Raw genomic sequence first — 7851 nt, 5'->3', positions numbered from 1 at the left:
TTTTTTTTTTTTTTTTTTTTTTTTGGAGACAAGACTCAGTCTGTCACCTGGGCTGGAGTGCAGTGGTGCAATCACAGCTTATTGCAGCCTTGACCTCCTAGGCTCAAGTGATCCTCCAACCTCAGCTTCCTGAGTAGCTAGGACCACAGGCACATGCCATCCTGCCTGGCTAATTAAAACAAAAATTATTTGTAGATACAAGGTCTCCCCATGTTGCCCAGGCTGGTCTTGAACTCCTGGTGTCAAGCGACCCTTCTGCTTCAGTGTTCGGATTACTGTGCCTGGCCAGAATTGGTTGCTGCTGCTGCTTTTTTTTTTTTTTTGGGGATGAAGTCTTGCTCTGTTGCCCAGGCTGGAATGTAAGGGCATGAACTTGGCTCACTGCAACCTCGGCCTCCAAGGTTCAAGTGATTCTCCTGCCTCAGCCTCGTGAGTAGCTGGAGATGCAGGTGCATGCCACCACTCCCAGCTGATTTTTGTATTTTTAGTAGAGGCAGGTTTCACCATGTAGGCCAGGCTGGTCTCGAACTCCTGACCTCAGGTGATCCATCTTCCTCAGCCTCCCAAAGTGCTGGGATTACAGGCATGAGCCACAGGGCCCAGCCCAGAATTGGCTTCTTTTATAGCCCATATACTTAACTTAGACCTTAGAGTCCCTCACCAACTTTTCCCTTAGCTTCTAGGAGCCACTAACCTTGAAGTGAAGACCAAATTGCCTGCAAAACGCAGAAACCAAGTTCACCAATGTCCACCTCATGTGCTGCCGGAGGATTATCCCATTCTCCATTCTGTTGATAATGAGAATTTAATGTTCTCCAGGGAAAATCCATTCTCATAAAGAAGAAGATCTTTGGTCTCTATGGTCAGGGCAGAACATAATAATAGGTTAATAGAATGAGAATATAATAGAATAACAGTACACCAGACATGGTGGCTCATGCCTGTAATTCTAGCACTTTCAGAGGCTTAGGCAGGAGGATTGCTTGAGTTCAGGAGTTTGAGACCACCCTGGGCAACATAGTGAGAGTCTATCTCTACAAAACAAACAAAGTGAAGCAAAACAAAAAACAGACTGTTAGAATGACAGTAGAGATATCCCAAAGTTGGAGTTAGAAAGCCTCAGCACCACGTGGGTGACTCCAACAGTTGGTGCATACTGTGCTGCCAAGGCTGATATCGTTCTACCCCATTCTTTTCTCTCGGAGGACTTCCTGCATATTTCTTTAGCTGTGTTCTCAATTCTACTTTGGTCTCCTGGAGGTTAAATTATAAGTAAACACAAACTCACAGAAGTTACTAAAAAACTGGTTTTAAGCATACATTGGTTTAGCTCCAGATTTATGAAAAAACAAAACAAAACAAAAACAAGGCTAAACATTTTACCGGGTCTGCGTGATGATAGTTTTGGTAAAACACCAGTTTTTATTCCTAAATGAAATATTTGCTTTTTACAAATACAGTTGAATGTGTGTGAACTGGTTCATGTCTGAGGTTATTCATTGAAGCAAAATAATAAGATTGAAAATGTTGGGACTTAGAAACCAATACCCCAAAATATGGCACTTTAACATGCTGAACTGAAGACGACGACTTAGGATCTCTCTGACCTTCCCTCTCTTCCTGTATCTCAATCCTCTGTATCCCCCAAAGCTCTCCCAAAAAATAGGGTGAAGTTGTTCTCTGCAGTTGCCTTATCTGCCTAAAGTCTAGACTTGCCAAAGAAGAAATCAATTACCTTTGGTCCCTTCCCTGAGTTTTCATTAACTGAACTCATACTGCAGGAAGAAAGACAGAAGTCTGTCAACACACCTAGACAGATTTGTCATAAGCCATTGTTTGCACCGTGGGCCCAACATACTTTATTCCAGGCCATTGGATGTTCTTCAAGCCCACTGGGTCCCCCTAGAGATCATTTCATAGTCACCCTAAAATCCACACTTTCTCATCTCCCTGTCACCTAAGAAAAGGGTATACAAGCATCTGTACCCCATTACATGCTGGGATGAACATTATGTGATTTTTACCCCCACTCCTGTGGAAGTTAATAAATTTGTGTACATTTTCTTCTGTTACTATGCCTTTTGTCAGTAGATTTTTAGCAAATCTTTAGAGAGCAGAAGGGAATTTTCTGTCAACTGTCCAAAAACTAACAAAATGTCCATCGATAGAATATTGGTCACATATCTTATGGTATATCTCTACGACTGAATAACACGTAGCTTTGAAAAGAATGACACAGCCCTCTATATATTAGTTGTCAAGGTATATTATTAAATAAGCAAGATACAGAACAGTATATACTCAATGCTATGCTTTGTGTAAAAAAAGGTAAAATACATTTTAATTTTCTCTTATCTACATAAATAAATTAGGAAAAATATTGCAGAAATCAGTAAGAGTGGACACGTGAGAGGATCAGAGGGTGGGAACTGAAAAGAAGAGGGCAGTGTTTAGGCAGGTAGCGGCTGGGAGTCAAAGTAAGATATTTTTTTAAATCTTTTTTATTTTATTTTATTATAGTTTAAGTTCTAGTGTACATGTGCACACTGTGCAGGTTTGTTACATATGTATACATGTGCCATGTTGGTGTGCTGCACCCATCAACTTGTCAGCACCTATCAACTCGTGATTTACATCAGGTATAACTCCCAATGCCCATCCTTCCCCCCTCCCACCTCCCCACAATAGGCCCCAGTGTGTGATGTTCCCCTTCCTGTGTCCAAGTGATCTCTTGTTCATTCCACCTATGAGTGAGAACATGCGGTGTTTGTTTTCTGTTCTTGCCATAGTTTTGCTGAGAATGTTGGGTTCCCAGCTGCCCATGCTCCCAAAGGAAGAATCATCCTTTTTTATGGCTGCATAGTATTCATGTGTATATTGTGCACATTTTTCTAATCCAGTCTGTCAACTGATGACATTGGGCTGATTTCCAGTCTTTGCTATTGTGCATGTGCAACAATAAACATACTGGCTGTGCCTTCATAGCAGCATGTTTATAATCCTTTGGGTATATACCCAGTGGGGGGGATGCGCTGAGTCAAATGGTATTTCTAGTTCTAGATTCTTTGAGGAATCGCCATACTATTTTCCCACAATGGGTGACTAGTTTACAATCCCCACCAACAGTGTAGAAGTGTTCTATTTCTCACATCCTCTCCAGCACGTGTTTGTTCTCCTGACTTTTTTAATGATTGCCCATTCTAGACTGGTGTGGATGGTATCTCATTGTGGTTTATGATTTGCATTATCTGCTGATGGGCCAGTGATGATGAAAGCATTTTTTCATGTGCTGTTGCTTGTATGAATGCTTCTTTTGGAAAGGTCGGTTCGATATTCCCACTTTTTGGGATATTTGCCACTTTGATAGTTTGTTATGATGGGTTGATTTGCACACTTTTTGATGGGGTTTGGTTTGTTTTTTTCTTGTAAATATGTTTGAGTTCTTTGTAGTTTGGATTATAGCCTCTTTGTCGATGAATACGATTGCAAAATTTTCTCGCCATTCTGTAGGTTGCCTGTCACTCTGATGATGTTTTTTTTTTCTTGCTGTGCAGAAGCTCTTTATTTAATTAGACCCATTTTGGTCACATTTTGGCTTTTGTGCCATTGCTGTTTGGCTGTTTTAGCATGAAGTCTTGCCTGCCTATGTCCTGATGGTATTACCATAGTTTTCCCTAGGGTTTCTATGGTATTAGTAAGCATTGTAAGTCTCTATCCACTTGAATTAATTTTTGGTATAAGATTAAGGAAGGTCCAGTTTCAGCTCTTCTACTTATGCTACGCCAATTTTCCCAGCCCATTCTGCTTCTCTTCTTGAGATCTCACTAAATAAGAAGTATTTTAATTAAAGACATAAACTCTAGAGGATAAATGAAGTAAGAGATTGGATTACAGTAGAGAAGATTGTAACACACATTTGAAGGTGAGAAGTGAGTTGATGAATTATCAGAAAAGGAAGCTACACCAGGGCTGCAAATGGATGCCAAATGAAAAAAGTGAAGTGCATACAGATGATGATTTTAGATAATCCTTAGTGAGTGACTGGAGGTCACAGGACTGCAAAGTGTTGGTAATGGGACATGAGCAGAGGAATTAGTTGAAAGTCTTGTTTACTGGAAACCGATTTTGTCATCTCCATTCTGCAAACAACTATGGACAGACCTTGCCTTTCATCTGGATGGACTGGAGGTTTGATTTTGTGAAATGAGACTGATAAGTTCCAGACCTGATAATATAAAAGGCTCAAACCAGGGCCTTCACATGAATTTAGAACCTCAGAGATAAGCTTCGCAACCTTTGAGAAAAGGAAGTAAAGTCCACATATAAAGGACAGGAGTCAGAATGAACAATGACTTTTAACAGTACTGAAGCCTCAAAGCAATGGGAGGACAATGACTTTAAATCTATCATTTTTCAGCTTATCACTTTTACATTTAGCTGAATTACTATAACGCTGAGCATGGAAAGCTGTCATATTCTTTCAGTTATAGCAAGAGATATGACACATACTGTTTATTGGTTACCCCACAATGTTTTCAAGTTCACTTTCTCTTTTAGCCTTCCCTAGAGGCTGGAAAAATTATTTATCATTATTTCCAGGTGCCGTCGTATTAGATAGTAACCATGCAATTACCATTACTGACCAATGAGGTATGAGACGATTCCTCCGTGGATCTCTCTAGAAAACCTTTTAATTCCTACCTCCCTTAACTCCCCTCTTCCCCTCACTCCCTTCCCTCCCTCCTCCTTCTTCCTTCCTTCCTTTCATCTCTCTCTCTCTCCTATCTCTTCTGGACATAGCTGATCTTTTTACCTTATTTGTTTTATGAAATTAGGATATTTTACTAGATTCCTAATTTAGTGATGCCCTCTTCTGAAAAAGTAGAAAAGTTCAGATATTTAACAGTTTTCCTTTTGCTTGTTTTAATGACGATGATTGGGGAAGGGTTTTGAATCCTCCAATTTTATGGGTTTTTTTTTTTGTCTTATAGGACCCTAATTTTTTTCTTTCCTTTTTTCTTCTTCCTCCCTTCACTGCCAAATTGCTGCAGGGCTTGTCTTCCTTCCTTTTGCCTTTTCTTTTCTCACTCAGAGCTATGCGTTTCAAAGACCCAACTTTTAAAATGTAGTCTATCCTTTTAAATCTCACCTGTCTCTTTAAATTGCATCAATCCTTTTCAATGGCACCTGGTCCTTTAAATAGCTAGTATTTGAAATTACTTTCTAGTAGCCTGTACTCTGACTTGATTAAATGCTTTTTTATAGTTTCTAATGTAAACTAGTTTTAATTTATGACTTTTTGAATTGAATGTAAAGAGACTCTAGTCTGGCCAACATGGCGAAACCCTGTTTCTACTAATACAAAAATTATCCAGGTGTGGTGGCTCATGCCTATAATCCCAGCACTTTGAGAGGCCAAGGCGGGAGGATCACTTGAGGCCAGGAGTTCAAGACCAGACTGACCCACATGGTGAAACACTGTCTCCACTAAAAATATAAAATTTTGCCCAATGTGGTGGTGCACGCCTGTAGTCCTAGCTACTTGGGAAACTGAGGCAGGAGAATTGCTTGAACCTGGGAGGTGGTGGTTGCACTGAGCTGAGATTACACCACTGCACTCCAGCCTGGGTAACAGAGCAAGACTCCATCTCAAACAAACAAAATGTAAAGAGACTGACTAGTATTTACCTTTTACGATGTCAGTGAAAATTAGTGAAAGCTTTGAATAATGATTTATTTAAAAATAAACGCAGTATGATTACTTCCTGGTGTGGTGAGGACCTTGGGGAGCACCGTCTTTGCAAATAAATAATTATTTATAATTGTTATATTTCCTAAGTTTATGGATTTTATGTTACAATAGTACCTGATTGCATTTTGTTTTCTTCAGTACTCTGTTTTCCCATTGAAATATTGTTCACTTCATTTATTTATTTTGCAAACTTAAAAACAGAAGTCATAGTTAGCAGAAGTAAATTTTAGCTCAAACTATACCCGTGACATTATGAATTTTACATAGAAATTTACTGAGACTTATAAGGAGTTAGTAGGTTTATAAAGCTTCCTAGAGAGGGAGATGCTGAATTTCTTTTTATCACTCATTCTTCTTTTAGGTGTCCTCACCACCAGGAAGTTCTTTACTGTGTTTAATCAAATCCTTTAAATCACATGAACAACTGTTAAAACAAACTAAAATTGGCCCAAGGAGGCCTATGTGTGAGTTCCTAAATGCAGCCCAACTCAGCACTTAAACAAACTGAAAACCTAACTTAGGAACAGAATCTCAGCCAATCACAGGCGGCCAATTGTTCAAACCATGTTCAAATAAGACAGATGTGAGCTATAACCAATTGTGCTATCTCTGTACCTCACTGCAGTTTTCTGTATGTCACTTCCTTTTCTCTAGTTACGAATATAACTTACACATTTGGTGGGGTGGAACATTCTGGGCCATTTTTGGACTGAACTGCTGCTCAGTTCTAAAGTCACAAATAAAGGCCAATTAACGTCTGTAAAACTAGATTTGTTGTAATTTTGTCTTTTAACACAACACATTTCCAATATGACTAATGTTTAGGAAAACAAACAACTTGAATTTTTGCTGGCTTTCTTCTCTTCAGACATATTCCTAACTTTTAATCCTACTATATTTTGTGTGATTTAAAATTATGTTGTTTAATTTTATAAGTCAAAGGTAATTTCTGGTCTATTTTCAAATATTTACATGCTAGGATTATAGCTCATATTCTATGAGAATATGCTATGGATAAAAGACATATTTTCCATAGTAACTGGAGGCGGAATGGTAGGTGGAGGTGGTAAAGCCAGTAAATACATGTGATATCTGAATGGGGTGGTATTTTTAAAGAAATGATGAATGTATGTATGTATTTAGTAAATATTTATTGAGTACATATTTTGTGCCAGGTATTGTACACACTTGAACTACTGAACAAATTCTTGCCCAGTGAAAGTTTTTTAAGAACATACTTTCAAAAGCACGTAGTGGTTTATAACTAGTACATTAATTGTGGGAATGTGATTGCTTCCACAGTATTTAAAATATTTTGTGTTGTATAATAGTTTAAGCTTTCTCTTACAAAGGTGTTTATGAAATATTCCTTTTATAGATAACGGGACACTTCAGCCATATTCTTGTCAAAATTGTCATAACTTCTGAATTACTGAAATCAGGCCTACATTGTTGCAGTGGCTTTTCAACGGGTGTTCTTGTTTGTAGTCTCCCATTTACAACACATTCTCTGCCTTGAAGTAAAATTATTTTCCTATACTGTTAAATCAATTTTTGCTACTTCCCTGCTTAAACACCTCATTGGTTTCCTATTTAGACGTTGTTTTGAGTCATTTAATGAGCTGCAGGTGAAGAAACATGATTTTTCTCTCTACCCTGCATGAGTTCTCAGTTGGGACAGACCTTTGCAATAAAAGACAGATTAATAAGAGAAAAAAAACACAGAAGTTTAATCACATGTATATCTTATCTATACATTTTCAGGGAAAAATGAGGAGTTCTCTGGAGTAGATCTGAAACAGGTGGCTTTGACTTTGAGCTTAAATACCATGGTTCCCTGATACAAAGAAGTATGTGACAGAGACTCAGTTATGACAAGAAAAAAATTATACCGAGAAAAGCCTGTTACACAAGAACAAGGTTTATTATGCAGATTTTTGCTGATGACTTTTCCCTTGAGAAGAATTTCTAATGATTAAGTAATCCTTCTCTTCCTGATACAGAGAGGGAGATATCCTTACAAATTAAGATTTCCTTTAAAGATAAAAATTTTCCTTACAAAAGAATATCTTCTGTTTTAAAGCTTTTCTTGTGTCTGT

This window comes from Rhinopithecus bieti, unplaced genomic scaffold (assembly GCF_001698545.2).
Source record: "Rhinopithecus bieti isolate Rb0 unplaced genomic scaffold, ASM169854v2 scaffold_1853, whole genome shotgun sequence".
Lineage (NCBI taxonomy): Eukaryota > Metazoa > Chordata > Mammalia > Primates > Cercopithecidae > Rhinopithecus > Rhinopithecus bieti.
Note: the sequence above shows the minus strand (reverse complement) of the source record.